Here is a 21650-nt window from a genome sequence, read left to right as displayed (position 1 = left end):
ATACATATTCCTATTTAATCCTTACAATGACTCTCCCACAGAACATTACAAGAAACTGAATCTCACAGAACTTAAGTCGCTTGTCTCTGGTTACACAGCTACTAGTGTGACAGCAGGATTTGAATCCATGGGAGTGTGTGGGGTGGTGCCCTGCAGAGGCCCTGGCTCTGGGGTGGTGGACTTGGCACCTGATGCCACCAGTGCTGTTGCACGATTAGGCATCTGCCCCTCTGCTCTGCCATACTCTGCCGTTCTCTCCAGCACTGAGCTATTTTTAGTAGTTCTGATCTCCACACTTGATTTCTGGATGTTTTTTCTACCCTATTATTGGTCATCATTCTCCTTTTTCTTCTGGAAGTGACAGATTGGACTAGAACTATTGGCTCTGAGGACTAGTTTTATATGCATAAGTTTCTAAAATCTGTGAACCTTAAAATCTGACACGGTTACCCTCACATACCAAGAAAAACAAAACAAAACTGTGACATAGAAACTTCCACTTAGCTGCTGAGATACAGGAGGAGGGGCAATAAAAGATTTTCTGTAGGACAACCATCTGTGCCTTACCAGATAGAGGGAGAGGAGGCAGTATGCGTTTTGTGAGTATTTTGGAGCTCAGGGTACCTGCCTGGAGGGTTGGAGCTGGAACTCAGTCCCACAGTGGGCAGCTCAAGCAGGGATTTGCCACAGTTCTCCAAGTGGAGGCTTCCTCTCTAGAGGATTTTCTGCAGGGTGCCGTCCTCTGAGGGAATATGCAGTCAGAAGGCCCCAAGGAGCCATGCCTTGGACTTGAGGCTGCCCAGTGCTCTGAGCTTCAGTGAGCTGGGCAGCCCATAGTCATTGGGCTGGGAACTGGTGGTTTCCACAACAGTATCACGTAGCTCAAGGAGAGCCTCTGACCAGCTTTTGGAAGCCTCCCAAGCAGATGCCTGGATCCCTGGCTTGGTTGTTTCATGAAAGAGATTGTTTTGGGTTGTCTTTCCTCCCACAAAGAAAAATGGACAGAAAAAATATAGGCCTGCATGCAGGCTCATCTTTGAGATAAAATGTGTACAAGATGAAACCCGAAAAACTTGATCATCTCAAGTTAGATTAAAATCATTAGACACAAATGAACAATTTTCAAATTTCAAATAGTGATTTTTGAAGATCTTCTCAAAACCAGAGGTATCATCCCTCTGGACACTAAAAGGCAGAAACTGGTTTCGCACACCCTTTTTCCTCTTAAAAAGAACAGTTAGATGTTGCCCACGTTACTTTTAGCCTGCTGCCAGAAGAGGGGGAGTGTTCCATTGTATAGTTGCCAGCTGTGAGCAGTGCTCACCTATGTTGGACATGGAAAGTATGTGAAAATCCCGGGAGTCATCCTGGTTGGATCAAGGGGCTCAATTGATATTTCTCTCTGTCATTCAACCCTGCTTAAGTATGTTGGTTTTATTCTTGGGCAAGATCATCCTTGTAGCAGATCCAGGCTTACAACCTACCTGCCTATCAACTACAGTAGGTCTCATTCTCTCATTCTCCTAGACTGGTTCATGAGCTAGTCGGCCATGAGAATGCGAGGCTGTGATTGGCAGGCCTGAGTCATATGCCTATCCCTGGCGCTCAGAGAAAGATTATTCCCACCTGAACCATATGGTCTGAGAGTGGAGAGGGGGTAGTTCTCTAAAGGAAGCTAGAGGGAAGGGGGTATAGGGATGAAAACAATGTCTATTATGCAAGGATAACTTTATAGGAAAATAAATCACATTGGTACTTTATGATTAGTAACACGTGTCTTGGAACACACCACATAGTGGAAACACTGATCTAAAGCTATTGCTCTGGAGTCTAATAAGAGGCCTTGGAGAACTCTGAGGAAAAATTAGTGTGATGGAACTTAGACTAATTTGATGACTGGGCCTGATGGTAGCTGGAGTCCTCTGAGGGGGTCTTGGTGGGGGACGTGGAACACAGCAGGTTTTAGGATGGGGGTAGGTATTGGGATCGTTGGGGCTCTGGGAAGGGTAGGATAGTTGAGTGAGTTGAAGAGCACTGAGCCCCACCAGACTACTTTCTGCTCATGAACAGGGACCATATCCGTAACACCTGGCATGGGACCTGGCCAACAGTTTGTCCTCAGCAAATGCTGAAGGAGTAAATAATTAAACAAGAAAACCAATCACAATGATACTTTGTAATCAACACTGGAAAGAAGGGACAGATGATACTTTGAAATAAGGTGAACTTTGCACATTGTTTTCCAGTTTTTTATGATATCCTCCCCATAATTGTACAATGCTGCCTACTTTTTTTTTAGGGTGCATTGGTAGTTCAGTGGTAGAATTCTCACCTTCCATGTGGGAGACCTGGGTTCGATTCCTAGCCAGTGCACCTTAAGCACAGCCACCACCTGTCTGTCTGTAGAGGTTTGTGTGTTGCTATTATGCTGAACAGATTTCAACGGAGCTTCCAGACTAAGACTAGGAAGAAAGGCTTGGTGATCTACTTTTGAAAAATCAGCCAATAAAACCCTATGCATCACTATGGTCTGATCCTGTTGTGCATGGAATCTCCATGAGTAGGGTGCCAACTTGATGGTAGCTAACAACCCCACCACCTACTATTTTACCCTTCTAACCATCTTGCTCCCTTTACCTAACCATATCACTATATGCCAACTGTGCGTACCTAACTAGTTATCAATTTACATGAAAAACTAACACCAAGGAATGAGGAAGATGAGACCAAGTATTTTAAATTCCTTTTGGATCCATTGCCCAATTTTAATAGGCCAGAACATGTAGATTCTTATTTTCTTGGCTGCCTCTATAAGCTTCCTGGGTGTGCAAGCAGCATGCCCCACTGCAGTTGCTGATATTGATTACTCCAGAGGAATTTTTTTCTTGGCGCTCATCCCAACCACCTACACTGCTATGAGAATCTGGGCTCTGGGGGTTGACAGGACCCCCAGAGTTGCCCTTAGTTGGGTTGAAAAAATGACTATAGAAGATCTAGCAGTGTGGTGAAGTCCAGTAAATCTGGCTTCAAATCCCAGCTGTGCCACGTACCAGCTGGGCACATTATTGGTGCCCTAAGGAATGTGAAAGTTGGAAACAGAAAAATGATCAGTATTTGGAAAATATGGCCTTGGAGAAGGAAACAACACTGGAGATCACATGATAGAATTTTGCAAGACCAACAACCTATTCATTGGAAATACTTTTTTTCAACAACATAAAGGGTGACTATACATGTGGACCTCACCAGATGGAATACACAAGAATCAAACTGACTACATCTGTGGAAAGAGACAACAGAGAAGCTCAATATCATCAGTCAGAACAAGGCCAGGGGCTGACTGTGGAACAGACCATCACTTGCTCATATGCAAGTTCAAGTGGAAGCTGAAGAAAATGTTACAAAGTCCACGAGAGGCAAAGTATGACCTTGAGTATACCCTACCTGAATTCAGAGACAATCTCAATAATAGATTTGACACACTGAACACTAATGACCAAAGACCAGACGAGTTGGGGTATGACATCAAGGTCATCACACATGAAGAAAGCAAAAGATCATTAAAAAGACAGGAAAGAAAGAAAAGACCAAAATGGACGTCAGAAGAGACTGAAATTTGTTCTTGAGTGAGAGTAGCTAAAGCAAATGGAAGAAATGATGAAGTAAAAGAGTTGAACAGAAGATTTCAAAGGGCGGCTTGAGAAGACAAAGTAAAGTATTATAATGAAATGTGCAAAGACCTGGAGTTAGGAAACCAAAAGGGAAAAATGTGTTCGGCATTTCTCAAGCTGAAAGAACTGAAGAAAAAATTCAAGGATTCTATGGGCAAGATATTGAATGACGCAGGAAGCATCAAAAGCAGATGGAAGAAACACACAGAATCACTGTACCAAAAGGAATTGGTCGACGTTCAACCATTTCAGGACATAGTATATGATGAGGAACCAATGGTATCAAAGGAAGACATCCAAGCTGCACTGGAGGCATTGGTGAAAAACAAGCTTCCAGGAATTGACGGAATACCAATTGAGATATTTCAACAAATGGATGCAGCACTGGAGGTGCTCACTCATCTATGCCAAGAAATTTGGAAGACAGCTACCTGGCCAACCAACTGGAAGAGATCCATATTTGTGCCCATTCCAAAGAAAGGTGATCCAACAGAATGTGGAAATTATCTCACGGTATCATTAATAACACACACAAGTAAAATTTTGCTGAAGATCATTTGAAAGTGGTTGCAGCAGTACATCGACAGGAAACTGCCAGAAATTCAAGCTGGATTCAGAAAAGGACGTGGAACAGGAGATATCATTGCTGATATCAAATAGATCTTGACTGAACGCAGAGAATACCAGAAAGATGTTTACTTATATTAATTATTGACTATGCAAAGGCATTGAACTGTGTTGATCGTAACAAATTACGTAAGATTGCCAAGAATGGGAATTCCAGAACACTTGATTGTGCTCATGTGAAACCTGTACATAGACCAATAGGCAGTCCTTCCTACAGAACAAGGGGATACTGCATGGCTTAAAATCAGGACAGGTGTGCGACAGAGTTGTATCCTTTCACCGTACTTATCCAATCTGTATGCTGAGCAAATAATCCGAGAAACTGGACTATATGAAGAAGAATGCGGCATTAGGATTGGAAGACTAACAACCTACAATATGCAGATGGCACAGCCTTGCTTGCTGAAAGCAGAGGACTTGAAGCACTTACTGATGAAGATCAAAGACCACAGCCTTCAGTATGGATTGAATCTCAACATAAAGAAAACAAAAATCCTCACAACTAGACCAATAAGCAACATCATGATAAACGGAGAAAATATTGAAATTGTCAAGGACTTCATTTACCTTGGATCCATAGTCAATGCCCATGAAAGCAGCAGTCAAGAAATCAAAAGACATATTGCATTGGGTTAATCTGCTGCAAAAGACCTCTGTAAAGTGATAAAAAGAAAAAATGTCACTTTGAGGACTAAAGTGTACCTGACCCAAGCCATGGTTCTTTCAGTTGCCTCATGTGCATGTGAAAGCTGGACAATAAATAAGGAAGACAGAAGAAGAATTGATGCATCTAAATTATGATGTTGGTGAAGAATATTGAATATACCATGGACAGCCAAAAGAATGAACAAATCTGTCTTGGAGGAGGTACAGCCAGAATACTGCCTAGAAGCAAGGATGGCAAGACTTTGTCTCATGTGCTATGAACATGTTATTAGGAAGGATCAGTCCCTGGAGAAGGATATCATACAGTAAAGTACAGGGTCAGCGAAAAAGAGGAAGACCCTCAATGAGATAGATTGACTCAGTGGCTGCAACAATGGGTTCAAACACAGCAATGATTGTGAGGATGGCGCAGGACCGGGCAGTATTTCATTCTGTTGTAAATAGGGTCGCTGTGAGTCGGAACTGACTGGATGGCAGCTAACAACAAGGTCAGTTTCCTTAACTGTGGAATGAGTTAATTCTCAAGGCAGTTATAAGCATTGGAAATAGTCTCTATAAAAAGCTAGGACAGTGCCTGGAATGGTACATTTACAGACACCATGTTTGGAAGTCACGGAAATGGAAGCAGTATTGGAAGGCCAATCCAGTTTGCTAAAGTTACTCCATCTTATTCCAACTGTCTCCACTCTTCTTCTCCCAAGTAAGTTTCAGGAGAATCATGAATTTGCAATAGTATAACTCATTCCATTAAAAATTATTATCAAATGTCTACTATGTGCTAAGCTCTGACAATAAAGGACTGAACAAGACAAACTAAATAGACAATGCTAAGTGCCATGAAGGACATGAAGGAGCTGAGTTGATGGGGCATGAACACAACATTAAGGGACTCAGGGAAGGTTTGTCCAAGGAGGTAGCAACTGACCGGACATCTGAACGGCAGATTGGAGCAGGCCCTGTGGGGATCCGGCAAAATGAAGTTATTCCAGAGAGATGAAACAAGTGCAGAGGCAAGAACAGTTTTACATGGTCAATAGTCAGCAAGGAGACCAATAGGCTAGAGGAGAGTGATCCCAGGGAGTGCTGTGGGAGGTCGGAGACGGGGCGGATCAGGATGCCCTTAGAGGTCCAAGTGTAATTCTGCACTTTCGTTTTACAGATAGGGAGGAAAAGGCTAAGAAAGTGAAAGACACTTGCCCAAGGCCACAAGCAAGTCTAGGCTAATCTAGTACTAACACCTACATTTGGGCCACAGTGTGGCACACTCCCACGGGCGCTGCTCACACAGCAGTGCATGGGAACTCTGCCCCCTGGAGTTACACAATGTGTGGTTCCTGCAGCCGTCAATCCCCCTGCTTCCGATTGCATGCTCACTTTTCGTCCTCTTTTCCCTTTCAGAAGGAAGTAGTCTTCCTTCTGAGTGACAGCTGCCATTGGACTGTATGTGAGCTGGTATTTGAGTTCATGAAGGGGAAAGAGATTCATGGAGAGAGCACAGAGTTGGAAATCAAACACTCAAGAATCAGCTCCATCACACACGTGTATGAATTTTGGCAAGCCTCTACTCTTTCTGGGTCACACAGAAGGGAAACGTGGGGAGTTGAATCTTATCCCTAAGGGGCTTGCTGTGCTACTAATCCAGGCTTCCAGCTGAGACAACACACGTAAATGTACCTGTCTTAATTTTCGACACAAGGTGGTGCTGTGCTCTTTGCTTTTCAGCTTCATCTCTTTTGGGTTTGTAGTCAACATATATTGGCCAGCAAGCTGTTCGACGTTTATATCCTTAAATCTAGTTTGTGGAACTTGACCACAAACTGCTGCTAGGAGCAAAGTAGGAGAGAAAACACAACTTGCTTCTTAGGCCCTGGGGAGCAAGCTGTAGGGTAAAATGCCCTTCTAATTGTGCCCACATCCTGTTGAACTAAGGCTATGGTCTAGGCAAGATGGTTTCTGTCAGCACTCGGTCCTGCGTGTGTAGTAGAATGGGTGGTCAGAGCGTGCTCTCATCAGGGCCTGAGGCCAGATTCCACCACTGTGCAGCAGATCCTTCTCTCTGCTCGTGGCCTCTGTGTCCTCACCTGGGCAATGTCCTTTTGGCTTGAACGTTGTGTGTTGGGGGAGAGGCCTAGGGTCACTGATTGATTAAAAGAGCCCGAATTTAGAGTTCTTAATAAACTGTTGGTTCCAGTACCGGAAAGCCAACAGGTACATGTATTAGATGAAGAGTACAGATTTGGAGTCCAGAAGCCTTGCATATGATCCCAGCACCACCACGTATAAGCTGAATAACAGGCTTGGCCTCCTTTACCCTCAGTTTCCACCTTTGTAAAACGGGGCTAATAGTAGTGCCCACCTCATGAAGAAGGTCTGAGGATTAACTTATGTCCAATAAAGGATCTAGCTCAGTGCCTGGCGTGGAGGAGTAGCTCAGTATATCTTTGTTTCCCTTAATTAAACCAGTGGCTCCACATAGTATACTTCCTGTCTCCTCCTAACTCCTTTCAGGCCTCTGTGGTTGATCTGTAGTAGGAACTCATAAATATTTATCTGTCTTTATAACGAGGATCAAAATTGTTCTTTATGAGTGCATAGTTTCTGCCTTCCTGAGTCTACTACTACAACATTTAAAAAACATTCTCATTGATCTTTTCTTCTTGCATTGTCTTTCCTTTATGACTTCTCCAGGCTGACTACTGTGAGAAACTGGGTTAGATAAAAGCCAGTCCAGAGCAGGTTTTGAATCAGATTAGGAGGAGTGTTGTGGAGAGACAGCTTCCCCTTTGCAAAGTCCTCTACCCGCTCGCTCCTTGGTTTGCAGCAGTGTTTTTCCCAGTTCAACTTTAGGGTACAAGAGAAATAAGTGGAGCCAGTTCAATGAACAAGGTCACTCAACAACATCACGAGATGATGACATCACTGTCAGCTCCTGCCCAGGAAAAACCCAGGGCTCAAATAACGGAGGGGAAGGGCAGGTCATCTTCATGGCAGGTTGACAGAGCTGTATGCAGGCGTCCGTCAAACATCAGGGCCTGGGAATGTGGCTAAAAATTACCCAGGGCCACATCCGCCTCTGCTCACTTTGCCCTGGGCAGCCTTGCTGCCCTCTCATGGTCAGAACAACAGAATATCACCAGTGGTTTCCTCCCCCAATTTCCTAGAAGAAGGATTACCAACTGCCAGAATCAAAATAGAATGTGGATCATGTAACAAGAATCCTAACCAATCCAAGCACACTCATATTGTGCAGGGCCCTTTGGGGGATACAGCAGATAAGCAAAATCTCAAAGTTGTTATCACTTTATTGGAACTGGCATTGCAGCAAGGCCTCTGCAGGCCTCTCTGCCCAGGCCAGCTGCGTTTCTGCACAACTAAAATTGGTCGTCCCTACCTTTATATACTTCCTAAGTTCGTAGTCTTCTAAATTAAGTTGACTTAAAGCAAAACACTCCTGGATGTCTTTGTTAATTATTAGAGACATTCCCTATCCACTAAGACTTCTCCCGTGACATGATACTTTTTTAGTATGCCAAAACTTACTTTGCAAGGGTTTCAAAGCTTTGGAAAATAGTTCTGAACAAAAATCCATGGACAGTGTTTTATATGAAGAGCACTTGGAGAAAGCTATGAAGCTACTTCATCCTTTATTCATCACAATCCAAGCTCCTTTGGGTAGAAAGAACCTGGACTGGTAGGAAGAGAGCTGGCATTGAAAACTATTGGGTGAGAATTGCGGCTAAGGTATTCAGATCACATAGCCCCTGCTTAAAACTCTTCAGTGGCTTCCCATCTCAGCTGAGTAATAAGTACACTCCTTCCCCATCTCACACCCTTCAGCCCCTGCCAACCTCTCTGCCATCACCTCCCTCCACCCAGCTGCACTGGCCTCCTTGCTGTTCCTTGAAATGCCAAGCTCATTCTCACTGAAGCCTTTGCATTTGGCTTTACCTCTTCCTAGAATAATCTTCTCAAATTGCACTGAGCAATAGACCACTTATGGAGCTCATAAAATTCTCAATGCCCAGGCCACATCCTATACCAATTAAATTGTAATCTCTGGGGTGGGACTTAGGATAGGTACTTTAAAAAAAAAAAAAAAAAAACTCCCCAGGAATCCCAATGTGTGGCCATGTTTGAGAACCAATGTACTAGATCAGTGGTTCTCAAAGTGTGACCCCAGATCAGCAATAGCAGTATCACCTGGGAACTTGTTAGAAATGCAGATTCTCAGTCCCCATCCCAAATCTTACTGAATCAGAAACTTGGAGAAGGGTCCAGGGTTATGTGTTTTAAGAAGTCCTCCAGGGGATTCTGACATGCACCAAATCTTGAGAACCACTGTCCTAGATCCTTGGGGTTAAAGATGCGTCTTGAGGACCAGCAGCATCAAACTCACCTGGAATTTTGTTAGCAATGCAGAAGCTCTGACACCGTCCAGACCTACTGAATCAGAATTTACACTCTAACAATATTCCTGGTGATTCATATGCACGTTAAAGTTTGAGAAGCTTCCTAGCTCTTTGTCCTGAGAGGGCCTGGAAGCAATAACACAGTGGTAGCAAGGAGCACAGCTGGCATCCAGATCTTGGGTTTTAAGTAATGTTCAACACCAAAGGAACCAGGACTTGCTGGAGAAAAGGCTGATTCCAGGGCTAGGGCGTGGAAAGTACAAGATGAGCCTGAAGATCTTGTGCTAGAAAACAAGGAAATGTTTGAAGAATGACGGGGACATGTGAGAAAGATTCAGGGGCCAGTTAGAAAGGTTTCTCACTAGCCAAATCTGAGACTAATCTGATAGTGGATTATAAACAACTGAATAAAATAAAAATCCATGAGTTCATAGTGCTATAAAATAAATGCTGGTATAAATAAATGGTGCAAATAGTACAGTAGAATAGCAACTAATAAGTATAGAAGGTATAATGAAGTAAGAAAAGTATCAATGAATGCTAAAATTAATGGGTGAAAGTTTGAGGAACAAAATATTTACAGCCTAAAAGTGCTTCCCCCAAAATTACTTATTAACTACAAAGGGGAAAATAGTAACTTTATGGTGAAAGAACCTGGCAGAAACTACTTTAAGCAAACAAAGTTAGCATCACAAATATTGGGACAAAGCCACCCACTGTGTCGTTCCCCCCCACCACCCATGATGCACTGATGAGGACACAAGACCATTTTTGTGGCGCTCCTGCCTAAAAGGCAGTGCCCGAGTCTCCTCCTGAGGAAACATCAGGCAAACCCAAACAAAGGAGCATACAACGAATCAGTTGGCCTGTGCTCTTAAAAATGTCAGAATCAAGAAAGATGAAGAATGGCTAAGGAACTGCTCCAGATTAGAGGAGGCTAAAGAGACATAAGGACTGAATGCAACATGTGATCCTAGATCTGGAATATATGTATGTATATATATGAGCCCTGGCGGCACAGTGGTTAAAAACTCAGCTGCTAACCAAAAGGTTGGCAGTTCGAATCCACCAGCCGCTCCTTGGAAACCCTATGGGGCAGTTCTATTCTGTCCTGTAGGGTCGCTATGAGTCGGAATTGACTCAACGACAATGGGTTATATATATACATATGTATATATGTATGTAAACCCGTTGCCATGGAGTCAATTCTCACTGATATATATAAAGAGGTTATTGTTGGAGCAATTGACAAAATTTAAATATGGACTGTGGTTATGTAAGAGAATGTTATTTCTGGGAAATACACACTGTAGTAAAAAGGCAGTATGTTTGCATTATGTACTCTCAAGTGTTTCTGAAAAAAAAATGTGTGTCGCTGGTGTCACTAGGGGGCTGCAGGGGTATGGATCACAGCTGGTGACACTGTTAGAGGGGGTGACACCAAAATGACTATCTAGAAAAATATACCTGTAGTTAGTTATAACAACAAAAACATTTTTTGTAAGCCCAGCTTACATGTATTAATATACCTACAAGGCTAAAGCTCTATGCTGATTTACTTTTTGAACCTTCTAATGTGCTCCGGTCAGAGCTGTCATTATTACCCAGTCACAGTGATGCTTCAAATCATGTGGTTTACTTGCATGTGCTACAAGCATGCGCTGTTGTTTTCATTGCTGCTGGTGTTTTTATAGTTGCTGATTTTGGCAAATTTTCTGGTGTTTTAGCTACAATATTGTGGTAATTAGTATTTGTGAACCTAAATCAATAACTTTTTTGAGAATGAAGTAATTAATGGAAAAGAAGGAGTGATATACAGAAATTACAATTTATGAGTAACATTAGTACAAAAAAACATTACTAAGGATTCTGTCTGGTCGGATATGGGAGGAGGTCCATGAGGAGGGTGACACCATGAGTTACCACTCTGGGTGACACCAACCCTAGTGATGTCATTGGTGTGTGTGTATGAGTGTGTGTATGTATATATGATGCATTTATGCAGACAGAGAAGAGAGAAAATGGGGCAAAACAGAAACAATTGGTGAATCTAGATGAAGACTGTATGGGAGTTCCTTGTACTATTCTTGGAACTTTTCTGTAAGTTTGAAATTATATCAAAATAAATAACTCCTCACCCGAAAAAAGACCTATGAGAATAACACCAAAATAAACCAAGTGAAAAGCAGTGTTCCCGAGCGTTCGTGCTTCCAAGTTCCACATGTCTCTCTCCTGGTCATTCAGGTCTCTGCGGCCACATCACCTCAGAAAGCCCTCCCTGGTCACCCCATCGAACTCCACCACCACTTCCAGACCCTCTGTCACATTACCTTTTTCATTATTCTCATAGAAGGAGCCCTGAGGACACAGTGGTTAAGTGCTTGGATGCTAGCCATAAATAAAACAAAAAAATCTGTTGCCGTGGAGTCAATTCCAACTCATAACAACCCTATAGGACAGAGTAGAAGTGCCCCATAGGGTTTTCAAGCAGTGGCTGGTGGATTTGAACTTCCAGCCTTTTGGTTAACAGCCAAACTCTTAACCACTGCGCCACCAGGGCTCTATGCTAACCTTAGGCCTTGTTAATATGTGAAATTATTCTTGTTAATATATGTGTTTACTATCTCCTTCGCTTAGAATCTCTTCATAAGCATGAAGACTTTTTCTGTCTTGATACATCCCCTAGTACAATGCCTAACACATGGCAGGCATATGTATCAATTGCTGTGGAGTTGATTCAGAGTACAACTGTGCTCCATAGGGTTTTTAGTGGCTGATTTTTCAGAAGTGGATATATTCATTTTATATATGTGTGTGTGTGTATAAACATATATAAAATGAATCAATGAACGAACAAACAGACAAATCTCCACGTCTAGACTCAGTTTTCTCACCTGCAGAACAAGGGCTATACAATGCGATATCCCAGATTCCTTCCCAGCTAATCGACACTGAAGGAAGGAGTCTGAGGATGTAAGCGCTATTGTTTCTTGAGCATCTAACATGTCCTCAGCTTTTATTTACAAATTCTCATTAATCCTCTCAACAGTCCTACAACACTGGACATAGTATCCTTATTCAGTTCGTCCATTTAGCAGATATGTATTGAATGCTTCTTCTCTACAGGCACTAAGAAAACAGTGATTAAAGTGGCAGACGCAGCCCTTACTCCATGGAGCTTGTGGGTTAGTAGGAGCTGGCTGGGAAACCAATACTGGGACAGAGCAACCCTGTGTGCCCCCCACTATGATACATTGATGAGGACAGAAGACCACTTCTGTGGCGCTCCTGCCTAAAAGGCAGTGCCCAAGTCTAATCCTGAGGAAACATCGGGCAAACCCAGAGGAGAAAGGTTGCCCAACTTGTCTAAGTCACAACTCTCAGTCCAAAGCTTGTGATCGTCCACTGCCGCTGACAAGGCGCCTCAAGGGAGAGCAGTGGGCTACAAGATGGCCCACTGCCAAGGCAGGTCCCTCGGAGCTGTTAACCCCACCTAATCCTCGTTGTGCCCTTCTCCTTGGCAGGGAAATAGAGCATGCTGTATCCCAGCCATTTCTGGTTGCATTCTTGATTATTCCGTGGCCTCTCAGTCCCATTTACTTCAGATAAGCAAGAGGCTGTTCTGCTTCACTGGGCAAAAGTCAAGTTCAGTTCAACCTGAGAAATAATCTTAAATTGGAGATGTGATCAAATAGCCTTACCAGAAAAATAACCAAAAAGCAAAGAAACAAAATAAAAACCCGCTTTAGAAATGTTTAATGAACAGACTGAGCGTGAAGAATTAAAACAATGCAAGGCAGCCAGGGGAATGTCTTAAAAGATGTTTAATTTTTCTTCAGCTCATTGATCCTTCCCCTCCTTGATAAGCTTTCTCTGCCAATTAATCACTCAACTTATGACCAGGCCTTGTTTCCCTGTTTATCGTTCTGGGCCCTAAGAACCCCTCTGTAAGGACCACAGTAAGTATCCCTGGTTGGCAAGACAAACGTTTATCTGAGGGGGTCAGTGACTATGCTGGGAGGTCTCAGATTCCTGGAATTTAGTGCGTGCCTTTGCCCTGGTTTTGTTGGGTGACCTTCACTTCACTCTGCCTCTGTTCCTTAAGCTATACAATGAAAACAGTCTTACCCACTAGTCATGGCCTTAAATTGCTCTGAGTTCCCTGATGTAAAGTAGAAGAGGGTATTTGGCCAAGGATATGCTTTAATCTATGCCCACAAATGCTTCTTCTCCTTCTGAAAACTAGCTAAGTATGTTTAGAATTGCAAATGCATTCCCTGTGGGCATCTGAAGTAGATTCCTTACGAGAATGCTTAGACGGTGGGTGAATGAAAGAGACACATTAACAGAGTTTTGTTATTCTAGAGAAAAATGTCATATCTCCATTTTTTTGTGCCCACAAAGTTCAGAGTTAGGGGAGGGGTGGACAAGAAAACACTGTTGTTCTTTGGAACTATTTTTTACTGATGGTCTGTCCTTGAGAGACGCTTTGTTTTTGCTGTTGAATGACATTTTTTCAAGGAGCCAGGCAGCCAACTGACACCATGTGAATGATGAAATGACCCACCTTTCCATGGAGTGAGTTCCCCATCACTGGAGGTAAGTAAGAATAGCTAAATGAACCCTCAGCAAAGGAGGGAATGAAGGAAGTTCAAGCACCAGAGGAGGGGTTCAACTAAGTACCATTCGTTTCCTTCTAACCAGGAGATTTGATGATTTTGGTGCCTTTTGGTGTCATGCGCTTGTCTAAATAGACAATCCACAGTGTGCAGCAGTACACAGGGACAAAGAGTAGTGAGGGGTGAGACTATGGGGGAAATCTGAGATTCAGATCAGGCAAAGAAAGGATGGCTTTATACTCTCTACAAAGCGGAATTAGGACTAAGGAAGGAGATGGTATGCACATGTTTGAAGATGCACCCACCTTTCAAACAGGAAAGCTTGCATGGACCATGCACTCTGCAGTCTAAATGAATTTGAGGCGGCCACTGAGCTCCCTCTGGATGTAGCTTTCAGCTCTAGAAGCCCCCATCGCTGATGAGAGGCAAGAGAAAATAATAGTGTCAGAACCTCAGAGAAGGTGAGCATGGTGCTAAAAATTGGGGACTGTTCCAGCTTAATCGGGGACTTATTTTAAAGTAAATAACAACCACAATAATAACAGTGGCCAATTACTGATCATCTACTACGTGCATGTGTGATGCACGGTTTACCTAATTTATCTCAATAATTCTTCAATGTAGGAGTTATATGCCCATTTTGCAGATGAGGAAATAACTTACCTGGTAGGTAGCAGAGCCAGTACTCAAACCCAGGTCTGTCCGTCTCCAGATCCACATCCTTTCCAGTGTGTCACAATACTGATTCAAAGGTAAGGATTATTAACCTCATTTTTGCAGACAGAAAAACCAAGCTCAGAAAGCAGAAGTGATGCTGAGCAAACTGAGGTTAGGGTGAGGCTAAATCTCTGCCAGGTGTCCTCTGAGAGGACTAGTTGTACTCTGTAGAATGCTGAGGCTGGAGGACTGACCAGAGGGTCGTCTGACCAAATGCTTTCGTTCAACAGAGGAGAATGAGCCCATGGCACGGGTGGGCAGCTCAAGGGCACAAGGCAAACGGTGGCTAGCCAGGCAGACTCTCCTGTCTCCAGGTTCCCAGCCCAGTGCTTGTTCCTTACCCCAGAGCCTTCACTGCATATGTGTTGACTGCATCCCTTTTGATAGAGTGGAAATAGCTCTGTGCTGACCACCTCCTGGATGCCTTTGCAGACCTGGCAGGGATACCCTGCCCCAGGGGTGGGATGGAGGCATGTCTGTGAGCTTGGAGGATATCTAAGAGGCCAGAGTAAGGGGGGCTGGACTTCTGACAGGGAAGTTGACTCCTTTGTGAGACTGCAGATAAGCAGGCAGGGCCCTGGGGCCAAGGGATCAGCAGCCCACCAGTGTCTATGCTGGTGAACCTCGGAGAGCTTGGTGGATCAGATCAGGGGCAGGTACCTCTTTTGGGGAAGTAAGCTATTATTCTCAGATTTCCCTGCTCATCCTGCCCCTTCCCTACTGGCTCTGCCCTTAGTGGGAAGCTGCCCTGAATCAATCTGAATTCCCCTTCCCTCTCTGGCTGCAGGAGTCATAGTCCTGACTACCATTTCTAGAAGGCCATTTATATCCACACCCTGGGCTAGACACGCTGCACACAAAATCTGACATTTAACTTCCCCAACAATCTTGTAACCATGCTGTAAAGAGCTAAGGCTCAGAGAGGTTAGGAGACTTGTCAAGTGCACATAGCTGATGACAGCTCTATTAGGATAGGGGTTTCTATTTTATTCACTGTTGTATTCCCAATGTTTGGCACATGGTGGCCACTCAATAAATATTTGTTGGATCAATGTCTGACTCCAAAGCCATACAATTTGTCCTACACCTCGCTGTCCACTGGAAGGTCCCATGGAGGGGGGATTCACCTTTGAGTGAAAATCAACCTAGAAGACCTCAGTCAAGAATGTATCCTCAAAGTCCTTTTCTGTGGGTACTTTTTATATTCACCAAAACAAGACAATAAAGAAAGTACCCTGAATAAAGACAGGGTCAACCACATTGTGCACATTTTACAATTAGTAACCAGGGCTGCTGTGGAATTAATATCTTCCCAGGAAGGTGCTTGTACATTCATTTTGCTTTTTTGCTCTCCTGCAGACAACATGCATGCCAACAGGTGTTTGCTTTTCTGGGTCTGGTCCTCTCTCCAAGAGTTCAGAGCCTTTTTGATTTTGCAACTCAGAGCCTCTAAGTGACTTTCCTCAAGCCACGGGTTTCTGACTTTATACTCAATCCAGACTCTTGTGGTGCAGAAAGGAGAATCTGGGTATCCTCAAATTTCAGTAAAGGAAACTCAGGATAAGGTCAGTTTGTGATAGAGCTACCGCTGCTACCCACCGTGGTCCAGGTTAGTTGAATGTTCTATTTATTGAATCATTACCATCTACCCCATGCCCAAACTGTCATTTTCAGCAACTGGAATTTTACAAATTACAACTGAATTGCATCTAAACTTTACTGACCATACTCTTTTTCTCATGATTCAGAATGTAGTTTAGCATCTCACAGAGTCCTAAGTCAAAATAATGAATTTTGAATTAAAAATTCTCAGAGTGCAAGGGATCCAGTAGATCTCCTAATCCAGCCTTTCCCAAAGTCTGTTTCACAAAACACCTCTCCCACAAGGTAATGTCCCCAGAAAAGTTTCCTTTGTCAATTAAGTTTGGGAATGGCTATGTGCTCCATCTCCCTGTTCAGAAGTCATGACACACAAGAGCAGACGGAAGATTCCAAGAAGTGCTGCAGTAGATATGCTTTTGTTTAATTTTGTCCTGCCCAGAGTTCTCAAACTTACTGGAGAAATATCACTCTAATCAATCCCACCCCTCCTCCATTTTATAGACGTGGAAAGTGGGGTTCAGAGAGGGAAAGAGAGTGACTCCATTCTCAGCCAGGTTCTCCCTTCCTGGAGGCAAGATGGCCGAAGCAGCACCAAGTACACATTCAACAGCTTAGCCTTCCCACCTCTTTCCCATAATTCTACTGGAATCCCCACGTTTCTTAACTCCCAGTTTCACAATTCTTATCAGCTATACTGTCCAGGTAAGACTGCCAAATAGCCACGAACAGTGATAGCCAGGTAAAAAATTGAACCAGCTTTTATTGTAGAAACCTGTTCTGAAGCTTATTGTATTGAAAAAGATTAACTATGGTACCAGATAACTTCAAGTCAGTCCCAGGTGACCTTGTCCATATCTCCTTTCAGGAGTAGAGGGTCCTAACACAGCTACTTACCTCCTATCCAGCTGTAGAGTAGTACTTCTATTTCTTATAAAGCCAAGTTTGGGTAGTTGGAAGATGGGAAGATGGGAAGGGCTTGTGGTCAGGGATAAGAATGCCTTCCCGTCATTAACAGAATACTGCAGTGGTGAAAGTAAACTGGCACCACCATAGACTAATTGATTTTAACAAGAGAATCTCTCAGGGCCCCAGTTTCCCACTGTGAAAGGGGGCAATAATAGCATCTAATTTTACTGGCCCTGCTCTCTAAGAGGGCTTTATATCATGATTTCTTCTTAGGGAATACTGGGTACCAAACACAATAGTTCCTGTCATAGAAGGAGGTTTACCCAAAGACGCCCAGAGGATTGGCTGGTGGCTCTCGCTTATAAACCCTCATGGGGATTTGAGTGACAGCCCAGGAGGTATCTCTAAAATGGCAGACAGCAGTAGGATTTGGGAGGGCAGTAATAATATGGGCAAAGATGAATGAAGAGATGCCTCATCCACACAGAAGATACTTTTTGATGAAAATTGAGGCAAAGATTAGTTATGGGGGATTTTTTCAATGGCAAGTGACAGAATCCCAACTTGAACTGGCTTAAGAAAAAACAAACATGGGGAGGGGGGGTGATTGTAGTTATGGCGGTGCCTAGAGGCTCAAACGATGCCACCAGAGATGCCACCAGGAATCTGTCCTTCACCATTCCTTGGCCCAGCTTAACACACTGCTGACTCCATTCTCAGTCAGATGCTCCCTTCCTGGAGGCAAGATGGCTGTAGCACCACCAAGTACACATTCAACAGCTTAGCCTTCCCACCTCTTTCCCATAATTCTACTCAAAGTCCCAGGATTCATTAGGATTAGCCTGGCACAGGTCATGTGTCCCTTTCAATTACTGTGACTGAGAGGCCAGGTTGGGGCTCTTGCTTCTTTCTGCAGATGAAATGGATATGGGACGGGGACCTTGGTCTCCTGCCTCTAGTTCCTCTTATTTCCTTCAGTGTCCTGACTCTTGTCCCTTTGTCTCAGTTTGCCTACTGCTTCCCATGCTCTCACGACCACACCTTATTCTGGCCCCAGGTAAGAATGGGCCACAGCATTTACAGGGGCCTTTTGGATTTACATGGACTTTTCTGTAGGCCCAAAGATAGATTTGGGGGATGCCAGTTTAGAAAGAGAAAGGCAGTGCTGTGTGTGCTGCTAGGAAGGCAGAGTAGTTTTCATCTTATGTGCTGTCTGTGATTATTAATGGCTGCCTGAGGGCTGTCTTCAGAATGGTAAAGCTGAGTCCAGACCCAAACGGAAAGGAAGCCGTAATTGATTAGTAATGTCTGCCAGAGCACCAGAGTAGTAAGAAGGCAGACATATGTGTATTTGCCAAGCCTCACTAAAGAAAGGACATGGATCACAGAGTCACACAGCCATGCTCATGGTCAGCTCCACATCTAAGCCATGGGAGCATGTTACTTAGACTTGCAGACCACAGTTCATCCTTTTGCACAATGAGGACATATATACTAAAGAGCTTTATAAAGACTTAATGTACTGTTTTATATTCCCACCAGTAATGCGTAAAGGCTCCAATTTCTCCACATTCTCACCAACATTTGCTATTTTCGATTTTTCATTATAGCCATCCTAGTAGGTGTGAAGTGGTATCTCACTGTGGTTTTGATTTGCATTTTCCTGATGATTAATGATATTGAACATCTTTTCACGTCCTTATTGACTTCTGTATATCATCTTTGAATAAATGTCTATTCAAGTTGCTTGCCCATGTTTTAATTGAGCTGTTTGTGTTTTTGTTGTTGATTTATAATAGCTCTTTATATATTCAGGATACTAGAATGTCAGACATATGATTTTCAAATATTTTATCCCATTCTTTGGGTTTTTTGTTTGTCTGTTTGTTTTGCTTTCTTGATAGTGTACTTTGATGCACAGAAGTTTTTAATTTTGATGAACTCCAATTTATCTATTTTTGTTGTTGTTTTTGCTTGTGCTTTGGTGTTATATCTAAGAATCCCTTGCCAAATCCAAGGTTATGAAGATTTACCTCTATGTTTTCTTCTCAGAGTTTTATAGTTTTTGATCTTACATTCAGATCTTTGATGCATTTTGAGTTACATTTCCTATATGGTGTGAAATAAGGGTCCAGGTTCATTCTTTTGCATGTGGTTGTCCAGTTGTCCCAACATTATTTGTTGAAAAGGCTATTCTTTCCCTTTGAATGGTCTTGGCACCCTTGTTGAAAATCAATTGACCATAGACCTATGGGCTTATTTCTGGACTCTCAATTCTGTTCTACTGATCTATGTCTGCCCTTATTCTAGTACCATACTGTTTTGATTACTGTAGCTTTGTAGCAAGTTTTGAAATCAGGAATTGTGAGTCATCCAGCTTTTTTTTTTTTCCTTCTTTTTCAAGATTGTTTTGGCCTCAACAGATTGAAGGGTCAATCTGAAATATTGTTTAAATCTCATTTGAAGAATGTTCTGTGTCCTTTTCAGTTCCATATGAACTTTTGGATAAGCTTGTCGATTTCTAAAAAAAAAAGAGGAAGCTCATTGGAATTTTGATAGAGATTGCATTGAATTGGTTGACCAGTTTGTGGAGTATTGCTCTTAACCATATTAAGTCTTCCAATTCATAAACACAGGATGTCTTTCCATTTATTTTGGTCTTCTTTAATTTCTTTCAGCAGTGGTTTATAGTTTTTAATTTGCAAGCTCACGCCTCCTTGGTTAAATTTAGTCCTACATATTTGATTCTTTTTAATGCCATTGTAAACGAGGTTTTTTTTTCTTCCCTGAATCCTTTTTGGATTATTAATTGCTACGGTTTAAGGTTTAAAAATCATTTCATGGTAATAGTATAGGGGAGTCTTCCAGCCTCAACCAGTGCAGTAAGTCTGGACTTTTTAAGAATTTGAGTTCTGTTCCACATTTTTCTCCCATTCTATCAGGATCTATCTATTGTGGCTCTGATCAGAATGGTTGATAGTGGTAGCCAGGCACAATCTAGTTTTTCTGTTCTAAGGGCAGATGAGACCATGATTCGTATAGACTAATATTCCTGTAGATTACTTTCTTCTCTGAGTCTTTGGTTTCCTTCTTTCTCTTTTGTTCTAGACAAGTACAGACCAATAATGTATCTTAGATGGCCACCTGTCAATTGACCTCTCTTGAAGTTTGTGGATTTATTCTTCTGCATGCTCAAGTCTGGTATTGAACCCCTCTAGTGTCTTTTTGTCTCAGCTGTTGTACTTTTCAACTCTAAAATTTCGATTTGTGTCCTTTTACAATTTCTATCTCTTTATTCTCTATCTCTGTTTCTGGTATCTCTGATCTCTATCTCTGATATTCTCTATTTGGCAAGACATTTTTCTCATGATTTCCTTTAGTTCATTGTACATGGTTTCCTTTAGCACTTTAAACATATTTAAAATAGTTGATTTAAAGCCTTGGTCTAGTAAGTTCAATGTCTGGGCTGCCTTGTGAACTATTTCTATTAATTTATTTTTTCCTGTGTAGGACCCATACTTTCTTCCTTTCTTTCTTTTGTTTGTTTGTTTTTTTGGTATTCCTCATAAGTTTTTGGTGAAACTTGACATTATGAATGCTGGAAATCATATTCTTTCCCCTCCCCGGGTTTTTTTTTTTTTTTTGTAGTTGTTGTCCATTATTTGATCATTAACTTTACTAATTTTGTAAAGTCTGTATTCTTTATTGTCTACAGTCACTGAAGTCTCTGTTCTGTTAGCTTAGTGATCAGCTAGTGATTTGACAGAGATTTTCTTTAATGCCTGGAACACACACGAAAAAATTCTGCAAAGAAATGTTGAGATGAACCCTGAAGGTCTCCAAAGCAAGTGGTGGTAAGGCTGTGAGTGTTAAGAGGGAGAGATAGGGGTCTTACCAGGAGCACACAGAGCTCTGAGACCTGGTCTTCACTCCTGCTGATAGGAGTGTAGGATGGGAGAGGGACAGCATTTACAAGAACTTTGAAATCTGTCTCCTCTCTTGATCCAGATCTGCCTCCAGCTACTGACTCATTTCTCTGCTCCTTTTGAGAGCAAAAGTCTTCATAAGAATTGTCCTTACCACTTTTCTCCAATTCCTCTCCTCCCAGTCTCAAAATCTGGCTTTTGTACCTATTACACCACTGAAACTTTCTGTCAAGGCTAGCAATGACCTCCAAGTTGCTAAATCCCATGGTCAACAGCCGCTCCTCATTTTTTCTTGGCCAATCAGCAGCAGCTGATACAGCTGTTGGCTCTCTCCTTCTTGAAGCACTCTTTCCCTTCCAGAACACAACTCTGTCTTGGTTCTTCTCCCTCATTGACCACTTCTTCTCATTCTCCTTGCCTGGTGTCTCATTGCTCCGACCTCTTAATGTTGAAGTATACAGGGCTCAGGCCTTTGTCCTACTCTTCTTCTCAACCACACTCACTCTT

At 42.7% G+C, this 21650-nt stretch overlaps 1 non-coding gene across 1 annotated transcript; it reads left to right on the top strand.

The window, feature by feature from the left end:
- Nucleotides 1–2302: 2302 nt before the first annotated feature.
- TRNAG-UCC (transfer RNA glycine (anticodon UCC)) lies at nt 2303–2373 on the top strand. Its single transcript has one exon. It is a non-coding gene; the product is annotated as a tRNA-Gly (tRNA).
- The last annotated feature ends 19277 nt before the right edge of the window (nt 2374–21650 follow it).

The sequence above is a fragment of the Trichechus manatus genome, unplaced genomic scaffold (assembly GCF_000243295.1).
Source record: "Trichechus manatus latirostris isolate Lorelei unplaced genomic scaffold, TriManLat1.0 scaffold00001, whole genome shotgun sequence".
Taxonomy (NCBI): Eukaryota; Metazoa; Chordata; class Mammalia; order Sirenia; family Trichechidae; genus Trichechus; species Trichechus manatus.
The sequence above is the reverse complement of the archived record's forward strand: the minus strand, read 5'-3'. Positions and strand labels throughout refer to the sequence as shown.